The sequence below is a fragment of the Macaca mulatta genome, chromosome 9 (genome assembly GCF_049350105.2).
Source record: "Macaca mulatta isolate MMU2019108-1 chromosome 9, T2T-MMU8v2.0, whole genome shotgun sequence".
NCBI classification, from domain to species: Eukaryota; Metazoa; Chordata; class Mammalia; order Primates; family Cercopithecidae; genus Macaca; species Macaca mulatta.
This window is the reverse complement of record NC_133414.1, coordinates 15882733-15894182: the sequence shown is the minus strand read 5'-3', so window position 1 is coordinate 15894182 and position 11450 is coordinate 15882733. Positions and strand designations below refer to the sequence as shown.

At 42.6% G+C, this 11450-nt stretch overlaps 1 long non-coding RNA gene across 1 annotated transcript; it reads left to right on the top strand.

Annotated features, from left to right (window-relative positions):
• Positions 1-864: 864 nt before the first annotated feature.
• LOC144331076 (uncharacterized) lies at positions 865-5302 on the top strand. The gene is made up of 2 exons (XR_013397931.1): positions 865-1182; positions 1594-5302. It is a non-coding gene; the product is annotated as an uncharacterized LOC144331076 (long non-coding RNA).
• Positions 5303-11450: the final 6148 nt, after the last annotated feature.

The window sequence follows — 11450 nt, the reverse complement described above, 5'->3', positions numbered from 1 at the left end:
CAGACAGGGGATGAGGCTTTTCCAGGCAAAGGAACCATGAGCGAAGTGCTGAGAGAGGAAAGCGGGTGAGACTCTAGGCACACACTACCATGCTTGGCTAATTTTTTTATTTCTATTTTTTTTTTTTTTTTGTAGAGATGAAGTCTTGCTGTGTTGCCTAGGCTCACCCTGAATTTGGGGGCTAAAGCTATCTTTCTGCCTCGATCCCCCAAAGTGCTGGGAATACAGATGTGAGCTCCCATGCCTGGCCCAAATCAATACTTTTGAAAGTATAAGTAATATGGGAACAATAGCTGCGCTCATGCACAGGAATATTAAAGACCATTAATTTATTCCCCCTAGTTTCTCATTTCGAAAACTGGTCTCTATGTTTCTACATTTCACACTGTCTAGTGAATTTTAAGGATTTTTGGGCCATTACAGGAGGTGAGTAAAGGAAGAAATCAGAAAAGGACATACTAGAAGTATCAGGAATCACCGTTTGTAGTTGAATACATGGACTCCAGAGGAAGATACAAGCTTGACGGTGCTCATGAAAAGATGTCTAATTTTCTTAAATCTTCGACTCCGGAAAGCCCTCTGAGTTACCCATTATATAACAAGATTCGGCAGTTTTATTTTCTTTTTTCCTTTCATTGACATCCTCCAGGGAAAATACTGCATGATATGATTTTCAAGGCTAACTTGCCTTTTTCTCTTAAGCAGTGTCCCTTGTGACAAATTCGCCCCCTGTGCCTCCCTGAGCTAGGGAGGCTCCTTCAAAATTCCTAACAGGCAGCCCTGTGGAGAGATGGGAGGGAAGGGATGGGAGGGAGGAAGGGCGGGAGGAAGGGAGGGAGAGAGAGGTAGAGTGTGTCTGTATGCGGCGTACATGTGGTACAGCCAGGGAGATCAGAACGCTCACAGAACAGGCAGTGCAATTCCATATCCCTCCTAAGTATGTTAGCCCTACCGGGAGCTGAGCTGGCCAGTCTACTTGGAGAGGAAAAGTAGATTTGGGGAAGGTGGAAGGGTCGGTTCCTAAGTGACTTCCTCCTCAGGGATGGTAAGGGCATTTGCTGATCTCCAGTGACTGCCTGGTGCCTCATGGTCAGACTCGGCTGTCTCACTCCCAGATATCTGATTTTGCAAAAAGAGACACACCTATCTGCAGCAAAGAAGACACTGACCAGATTGCGAGCGGTATGTTGTGACATTCAGCATGTTTATGCAGCAGAATTGCTGAGAGATGCAGAGAGAGGGGGTGGCTCGGGCTGCTTGATTTATCTGCAATAGGGAATGTTTTATTTTAATTGTCAGTTAAAGGAAGAATTGCTGCCAGGGCGAAGGTAGCAGTTAAACATTCCGTGTTCTAAGCTTTCACATTTGTGTTTGATGCGGTCTCTGTGTCTGTGCCGCTTTGCGAAGCTAGGAAGGGCTCACCTTTAAATAACCTGCAGCTTCCTATTTTCCTTCTTCTTTTTTTTTTTTCTCCCTAAGCACAGTTCCCACCCTGTCTTCTCTGACCTCCTCCCCACCCTGTGTGAAAGGTGGCCTATCTTCCCCTTGAGCCTTTTGCTCCCTAAGTCTGGATTTTGGCTGCTTTTTCTGCAGGTGCTTTTGGATGCTCTGTAGCCACCTGGGGCCCAGGCGGACTGACTCGGCAGCAGGATTCGTGCATGGGAATCGGAGACCATGGCAGTACAGCTGGTACCCGACTCAGCTCTCGGCCTGCTGATGGTGAGTGTTCGGACAGGAGGTGGGGCCCAGGCAGCGTCCACTCTCGCCTCCCCTGCACCGTGGGCTGCTGCTGCCGCTGCAGTGGCTGCAGACATGTTCCATGTTGCTCTGCTTTATCCCGCAGGCTCTTTGGAAATGCTTTCTTGGGTCAGAGTATCAGCATGACAAAGCACTTGCAGGGAAAGGAAAAGAAGCTGTAGATTTGCCATTTCAGAAACTTGTTGCTGAATGCTATTTTGAGAGCTGTGCTTGCAAACAGGTGCTAAGAGCCCCTCGAAATAGATTGCTAGGATGCCTCCTCCAGCTCCCAGCGTCCTTTCCCCCTTGTCTTTTGCATCTAAATTGAGCCGATTGTGTTTGTTTTTGGATATCTTCTCATGGCAACTGTGGAATCTGTTGTCCATGGGGTGATGGAATGGGGTCTTCTTTCTAGGCGCCCACGTATCTGCTCATATTTTCCTGTAGAGGTGGTGGAGGAGGTTCGCTGTGGCCTCAGTGACGCTTGGGCTACTGAGTTGGGAGCAGCTTGTTTCCTATCTACCATGGATGGCAAACCTTGGCAGGCCTTGTCCAGGCGTTTATCTGTGTGAGCAGCTGACTCACCTTATGCCCCTCTGGAATTTTCACCATATTAAGAAAGCCCTTGCTCTTACCATATTAAAGCACACCAGGACATGGGCACTGTCCTGTTCCAACCCAATTGGCTTTTGGCTTGACACTAGGTTCAGCATTGGCTTTTGCCATGGTTTTGCATTTTCTCTCCTTTCCCAGGGTTCCCACACACCACGGTAATACTAGCTGTTGTCGGAAGTAGCCTGCATCAGGCTTGGCGTGGAAATGTTTCCAGCATTTACACAGGAGATTTTATGAACCAAGCATAAGTGCTTCTGTGTATATTGATTTGTGTCTTCTGAATGAGGAGGGGAAATGCAACTTTGCAAGCCCTGATGAGTTTATGGCAGTGACTTGGAAGAGCCGTCAGTGGCAAGCCTGCCCCCTGGGTGGTAAGCCAGGTCACGTTAAAAGGAACAGATATCTTGGTTCCTTGTTGCTCAAAATGGCATTGGGTCCACAGATTTAGTTGAATTGCCTGAAATCTATCTCATGGACCTCTGCTGACTTCTGTTTTCACTGGGGGAGAAGGACTAGAAGAAATGAAATTGTCAGTTTCCAGAGAAACTACCCTTTACCTGACTTCTTTCCCTTACTAATTCTATCGTCTGATAATACTTTATCCTCCATTGTCTACCTATGGTCAAATAAATTGGATAGGAATTTTCATTCCATCACTGAGTATTCGTGATGGTGGCTGGCACTACAATGCAGTATCTGTGGGGTCTAGGAGACTTCTGGGAACCTGGGAGCCTGGGTTACATGCACTGAAAAATAGGCACACACATGCACACACATATGCATATGTATATTATATTATCTAGCATACTTAACAGAAATAAATCCTGCATCATGTTAATATAGAGGAGAAAAGTTTTCTTGAAAAATAGCTTCAGGGAGAGTTAGACCCGCTTGTCTCAGCCTTCCACTTGGACCTTTCTTCTATGCTTAGAAGAAAGATGTGTATCTGCTTTATTCCAAGCCCCTACGCATAAATCTTTGGTATCCAAATTAAATGAATAGCATAAATTTCTGCTGTTATACACAACACACACACACACACACACACACGCTTTTCTGTTCTGTTCCTGGGTCTTCCACATATTATGGCTGCTGTCATGGCAGTGTCTACATCTCAGACTTTACCTTCCATTTGTCAGTGGCCTCTGCCCTTAGATCTGTCCCTGGCACTCACCTCCTGACCGGAATAAAGGATCGTGTTCTCATCTCTCGGAAACCAGGGGAAAGAGCTCTTGACACCCTGATGGACCGTTTGATTAAAGAACCCTGGAGCACCGTGTGTAATCAAAGTCAGTGTACATTTTCTGGTTCATGTTTAGTTCAGGGAAATTTTCCCCTATGGACTTTGGTGCTATTTTTTTTTTCCTTTTTAAGGGTAAACCCCAAGGTAATTGCTTCTCTGACATTTTGCATGATGCATCTTAAAATTTATAAGCAAGCCAAGGGGGAAAAAAGGAGGAAAAGAGGCCATTTAGAGGAGTTGCTTTGGCTGTGAGTTTAGGAAGGAAGCTGTAAACATTATTATTTATGAGCTCATTCATCAGCCAATCAGTTGTCAGTATTTATCGAGTGTCTGCTCACTGAGGAAAGTAGCCTGGCATAAAAGCAAGAGCCAGAGCTCATATACTCACTGTCTGTGGGAGGTTAATACCAGGTTGGTAGATTGCAGTTCTGATTTTGTGCTATGGAGTCATCGGGGCTAAAGGGTAGCTGGGGAGATGATCTGGCCATACTCCTTGCTTTGGATAAGGAGATACCCAGAGGTTACATTCAGCTTATACGCTAAAGGCTTCAGGGCAGAGCATGTTTAATTGATTACCGAAGCGGCCGCAGAGTCTGGAGGGTTGGACAGCCCTGTGCTCCATTCTAGCCTTGCCACTCATTGAGTCATCCTGGGGATGTCAATTCCTCTCTGTGTGTCTTAGTGATGCCATTTGCTAACTGAGAGTGCTGTCTGATGTCCAGGGTCCCTTCTGTTCTGTTAAACACAATTTAATATCTCTAAGAAACAGTGTACAGATGAAGTTCCAGGATAGCCAGTTCGAGGGCTTTATTTAGCATTATGTCTCTATTTCCAACCTTGCACATGAGCAGTATTGCTCTGAGAATGGTGCAGTGTGTTCCCACTCTGGCTTTTATGCCAGGGCAGATATGTTTCATATTATTAGCTGACACGGATGATCATTAGTGTTCATTCATACTCTGCCGTCAGGAGTCTACCCCACAGGAACCTAAGGTTGTCTATTGGACAAAAGCCAATGACTTTTGAACAGTATCTCAGAGGCCTTTTCAAGTTGGGGCTGGGTTGTGGTCAGCTGGGAGGGGTCCCAGGTGGTGAGCATGCCTGGACCATCCTGAGGTGGGAGGACCTCACCAATTCTTTCAACGGAGATCTCACAGAGAGCAGTGATGACTCTCCACGCAAGACAGAGCCACTCAAGTGACCATGGAAGGGTGGACTTGGAGAGAAGACATGTTCTTGTGGTGGAGATGGCCTTTCAGGCTGTTGAAAAGCTGCCTCTCCCATCTTTGCAAGAATCTCAGGCAGCGAAAGAAGATACTGCTGTGTTCACTAAACTGTGAGGAGGCTTCAGATTGATGTGACTAATTGTAGAGCGGGAAGCTCTGGGCTATGTGTCATTTGTTGAGGGCGTGTGAGTTCAGGGAAAGTTGCAAGGGCTGGAACATGCTAGAGCTGAGGATTAGTTGATCATTTCTTTACAGCCAGGGTAAAGATGCGTAACCAAGGGGCTTCAGGGGTGTTATGATGCCATTTTGGTTCTTAGATTCTAAAGGCTCACACCTTTGGGACAGCTAGATGAAAATAGTTTTTAATGTAAATTAAATGGATAATAAATAATGCAAATTATGCTTTTCTATAAATGAAGTGTCTTTAAATACATTATCTCATTTAATTCCATCCACAACCCTATTTTTAAGACAAGAAAAACCTCCTGATAATTAGAATTTGGGAAACTGTCAAGTGAAATTGATGAAACAAGTTCTCAAAATCTAGGTCCTCTGAGTCCCAAGCCAGTGCTTTCTCTGGCAGTATATCAAAGTTCAACAATTTGACTTCTAGGACCTTCTAACACTTTGGATTCACTCCTGAAGGGAGCTCCCCTCTGAACCAGTCAGCATTTTCTGTGTTTCTAGGTGGGGAATCCTGTCTTTCTGTTAATCATCTGTTCTTTTCCATATTGAGGTATAAAATAAAAAAGTGATACCGCAAATCTGGCTCAAGATGTCTGGCTTGACTCTAGCAAGAAGAAGTATTTTTTGTGAATAGTTTATTGCAGCACTATTCACAATAGCAAAGACTTGGAATCAATCCAAATGTCCATCAGTGACAGATTGGATTAAGAAAATGTGGCACATATACACCATGGAATACTATGCAGCCATCAAAAAGGATGAGTTTGTGTCCTTTGTAGGGACATGGATGCAGCTGGAAACCATTATTCTTAGCAAACTATCACAAGAACAGAAAACCAAACACCGCATGTTCTCACTCATAGGTGGGAACTGAACAATGAGATCACTTGGACTCAGGAAGGGGAACATCACACACAGGGGCCTATCATGGGGAGGGGGGCGGGGAGGGATTGCATTGGGAGTTATACCTGATGTAAATGACGAGTTGATGGGTGCAGCACACCAACATGGCACAAGTATACATATGTAACAAACCTGCACGTTATGCACATGTACCCTACAACTTAAAGTATAATAATAATAAATAAATTAAAAAAATAAATAAATAAAAATAAAATAAAAAAGAAGTATTTTTTATATCGATGAAATAGCTGCCATTTTTCAAAGTTCTATTCTTTCAGACTCTGTTTCTAGGAAATTACCAAGAGTCATATTTTATAACATAAAAAATTTAATATGTAAAAACTCAATTCAAAAGTCAGAGAAGTTAGTGGGTGATTATCCACAATGAATGAAGAATGTCAATTAGATTATCCTGAAGTTTCTTTCCATTCTAAAAATTTGATTTCAGATTTGTGGGTTTCTTTTGAATAGACCAGCTCCCTTGTCTATGTTGAACAGATTTCAGTGGATAACCTGATGTTCTATGACTTCATCTCCCTCATTTCATTTCATCATAAGTTCTTTTCTTAGCCATTTTCCTCCTTTGGACAATTTCCTTTTTAACTAACCAACAAATATTTGCTGAGTATCTACTTGGAGCAAGAAGAGTACAAGGCAGTGACTGGCTTTGGCATACTTACAGTCTAATTGTCAAGACAGGTTGGAGATATACAGGAACTATAACAATGAGAAATTTACAGGACATCTTCAGAGAATCACATAAGAACTATAACAAAACAGTGCATAACTCATCACCAAGGGAGCCCTAGGGGGCGCTGGTTGTCAGAGTGGAGGAGGAACTTGTTCTTGAAGTTCAAGTAAGATGTTGAGTGATGGATGAGTTAAGACAGCAGATTTGAGGTGAGGGGAATGGTTGAATTACAACAAAGTCTAGATCGTGTTTGGGAGATTGGGAGTAGACTGGTTTGGGCATATTTCCTGTAGGTGACAAAGGGTTGCAAGATCAGAAAGGCAGGTTGGAGATGTGATCAAGGTCCGAGTTCTATTACTATAATCTAATCCTTCTCTACATTTGACCTGTGACAGGTCTGATCTGACAGATTCAGATTAGATCCTGAAAAGAGATTCAGAATTTGTAATAAATCTATGGCTTTTCCACAGATCCCAACTGGCAAAAAGCATAGAATAAAATTGAGTTCTGTTTTAAGGACTCTTGCTCTTAAATTAATAATCCTTATGTTTTTCAAAGTGCTTTTGCATCTGTTGTCCCACCGCACGTCCTCAACACTCCAGGCAGGTTAGGCACAACATCTTTCTATTATACGGTGAAGTTGGGGTCCAGAGAAGTCAAAGGGCTTGCCCAAGATGACTCAGATAATTTGTGATAAAATTTAGATACCGGCCAGGTGCAATGGCTCATACGTGTAATCCCAGCACTCTGGGAAGCTGAGGCGGGCAGATCACCCGAGGTCAGGAGTTCGAGACTAGCCTGGCCAACATGGTGAAACCCCATCTCTACTAAAAATACAAAAATTAGCTAGGCGTGGTGGGGCACACCTGTAGTCCCACCTGCTTGGGAGGCTGAGGCAGGAGAATCACTTGAACCAAGGAGGCAGAGGTTGCAGTGAGCCGAGATCGTGCCATTGCACTCCAGCCTGGGTGACAGAGCGGGACTCCATCTCAAAATAAAATAAAATAAATAAATAAATAAATAAATAAATAACACTGAGATAGTACTCAAGTTTTCATGATGGTTCATGCATACGTTTGAGAAAAAGTGATATTGACAACTTTTATGGAAATTTGGAGAATAATAATGACATGATAATACAGTAAAGCCACCTCAAGCACTGTATACAGAGTGGGGCCATCCAGGCATGGGGCCCAGGGGAGAGGTCATAGATATTTGGGTCTTAGGGTGAAACTAATATTTAGTATCATCTATCTTTCTGGTTTATTCATAAGTAAGACAGTTGTCAAAAAGTCTCTGAGAAATGGTCATGTCATTGTTATATCCAAGTCAGTAGTGAAAATTCTTCTTAAACTTAAATTATTGCACCCAAGGTAAAATTTCCCAATGGGTATCTTTGAGATCTTGCCATTAATATTTTTAAGTTACTATTTAGTATACAAATTTCTCTGTTTCAAATGGTGAAATTTGAAATCCATGACTGTAAAACTAACTCAGATAATTTTTTGCTAAATATATTTTTATTTCATTTTCTGCCAGACCTGTTTCTGTTAGTCTAATTGACAGAGACTAGCTCAAACTGCTAGCATTGGCAGAAAGGGAAATTTATTGACTGATATGACCAGGGAGTCTCAGGAATAAAACAGCTCCAGGACAAGCTGGATCAAGGACTTTGCATGATGGCATCTGAACCCTGTTTCTCTGGCCCTGCCATGTCTTGGCTCTGTTTTTCTTTGTGTGGACTTCATTTTCTGGTAGATTCTTCCCCCAGCAGCTCTAGGGTTACTTGTTCTTAGAGTTAGTGAATGCAGGTAAACGAGCAGGACTCTCTTTCATGGTCATCTCGTACAAACTGTCTTTGGATCTCTTGAATAATAGGCTCTTCGCAGGCCAATTACTGGGTACAGAGATGGAACTTTCTGACTGATCAGGCTGGCTAATGTGTCTAGACCTATTGAAAGGAAGGAAGTAGTCAACTGGCTGATAACAGCCTGAATCACATGGGGTGCGAAAAGCAGGTTCCAAAAAAGGAAGAGCTATGTTATCAGCAGGAAGGATGCTATTTTATCAGAAGGGAGGATGCTATTTTATCATAAGGGGATGCTAGGAAGGCAAAAACAATATATATCCATTTTAGTGGTCTGTACATCTTGTATACTATGATAGGTAATCTGCAAAACTAGTCGGGGAGGTAAAACATCAGTGAATCCCAAATCATGGCTTCAGTTTTCCTCAAAATAAATATAAATGGAGAAGCACAATTGTCTAAATATTTTATGCTAGATTGAACAAGTCTCACCATCTGTAAAAATAAGATAATAATAGCTACCATGTAAGATGTGGGATAATTTAACCAGATATGCATGTAAAGTTCGTAGTGCTATTTATGGCCCAAAGCAAATAGCACAGTATATACTAGTAGTCCCTTCCTTTATCTTAAAAAGATATGAAATGATTGTCTACCTGAATTCATCTCATGCAACTCTTGCATGAGACAAAATCAGTCTAAAAAACAAGTTGCCCAAGTCTCTCTTTCTGCATCCCAGTCTCTGGACAATGAGTGACCACCTCTGGACAGTCAGCTAATGCTTTTAGAAAAACAGATGTTCCTGTGGCCATGTGAGCCATTCTAGTCATGAGCAAATTTGAATTTGCATTCCTATCTTGAATAACCACAAAATTTTCTTACCCTTTGAAGGGAGATGACTAAAATATGGGCTGCAATATGTTCTCTCTGGCAAAGGCAAAATGCATGCATTTTACACATGATGGGGCAGCTATGAGTGCATCTCTGCTAAAAATTAATTGTACAGCAGCTTTGCAAAGTGTTAATAGTGGTTTGGAGAACATATGTTACTGGTGCAGGTAGCAGTTTCTCATTGACTTCTATGCCAGAATATGAAGCTTAATGGAACATACGGTATTCAGCCTGGTAGTAATCAAAGGTCCTAGAAACACGCACTACCAAGACCATGTGGTTCGTATCAAGTGGGCAGAGTGAATTCCAATGTCAAGGAGACACTGGCCTGCAACTTCTGTTGCATTGTGATGAGTGCTTTTTGTAATCCTGGATATTGAAATCTTAGCCTTAGAGTCTGGACCTGGAGAAGCAATTTCCTGAGTGGTAGATCCAATTCATCTTTCCAAGCACATCATGCACACCCATGGTTTTCACTGTCATCTGTACACCAATGGCTCCCAAATCATGTCTTTCACTCAGGCCTTGCTCCAAGCTCCTAGTAACTGCAAGTCCAAATGCTTATCAGATTTATTCTCCTGCTTATTCCACAGGGATGTGAAACTCAGAACACCTCAGCCCAGCTCAAATGCAGAATTTATGATCTTAGTTGGTGGAGGCACCTTTGTGCTTGTTATCCTGGGATTAGCCTTTAAGTCTTTGCTCTCTCTCATCTACCTGGTTCAGCTAGTCATGGGCCATGCTGCTTCTGCTGCCTTAATTTCTCTTGAATCTGGCCTCACCTCCCTTGCCTTAGTCCAGGCCTGTACTCTCTCATACCTAGTGTACTAGTTCATTCTCACATTGCTATAAAGAACTACCTGAGACTGGGTAATTTATAAAGAAAAGAGGTTTAATTGACTTACGGTTTCACAGGCTGTACAGAAAGCTGGCTAGAGAAGCCTCAGGAAACTTACAATCATGGCAGAAGATGAAGAGGAAGGAGGCACATCTTGCATGGTGGGAGCAGGAGGAAGAGGGAGCAAAGGGGGAAGTGCTACACACTTTTAAACAACCAGCTCTCATGAGAACTCACTCACTATCACAAGAACAGCAAGGGAGAAGTCCATCCCTACAATCCAGTCACCTCACACCAGGTCCCTCCCCTAAAATTGGGGATTCCAATTCAGACTTGAGATTTAGGTGGGGACACAGATGCAAACCATATCACCTGGGCTACCTGTAGGGCCTCTTACCTGGTCTTCCTGCTTCTAGTCTCTTATCACTGTTTTCTGTCTTCCGTACTTTTACTAAAGTGATAGTTATGAAACAAAGGTCTAATTTATCTGCCTAAAATTCTCCAGTTATACCTGATTTTACATTGGATAAGGCTCTAGCTTTTTAATATACCACATTACTCCCTTAGAGATCTGCTCTCTGCCAATCTGTCCAGCCTCATGTCCAAGGGTCCCTTCCCCCACCCCTCAAAATTCATACTCTCACAGTGTTGGACATTTCCTTCCGCCACAAATGACATGCAGGATTAAGCCTGTGCACTTCTGAGTGTACACTTCCTATTATTTGGAATGCTATTCTACCTTCCTCAATTTCTCCTTTATTTCATATATATATATGAAAAATATATATATTCATTCATATATATATAATTTTACTTATCACTAGGTGATATTTGACTTTCGTATCTGTTTTTCTTAATAGATTGTGAGTGCCTCATAAGTATAGAGTATTTCTCTATACTTTACTCACTCGTTTCATTCATTCATCCATTTAACCCATCACATACTCTCTTCTGGACACTGTTTTAGTAGGAGGGATACAGCGGTGAACCAGACAGAAAGTCTTTCTGCTGTCATCAAGCTTATGCTCTCCTGGGAAAAGATAAAAAATAAAAATAAAAATAAATAACACATTGAAAATACATAGAAGAACTATATGTGCCCTATGGAGAATTAAAAATGGTTATTTGGAGACAGTGCTTGGATGACAGCTTTAGAGGAGCGATTGAGGACGCCTTCTTAGAAGAGGTGAGTTACAAGAAGCAGGCAAGGGTGAAAAGTCATGGGTGGGGCGTTCTTCCAACCTGGGCCATGTTCCGGGGTAGGAAGGAGTTTAGCAGACTCCAGCATCATGCACTCTTCTCAATGTATTTGG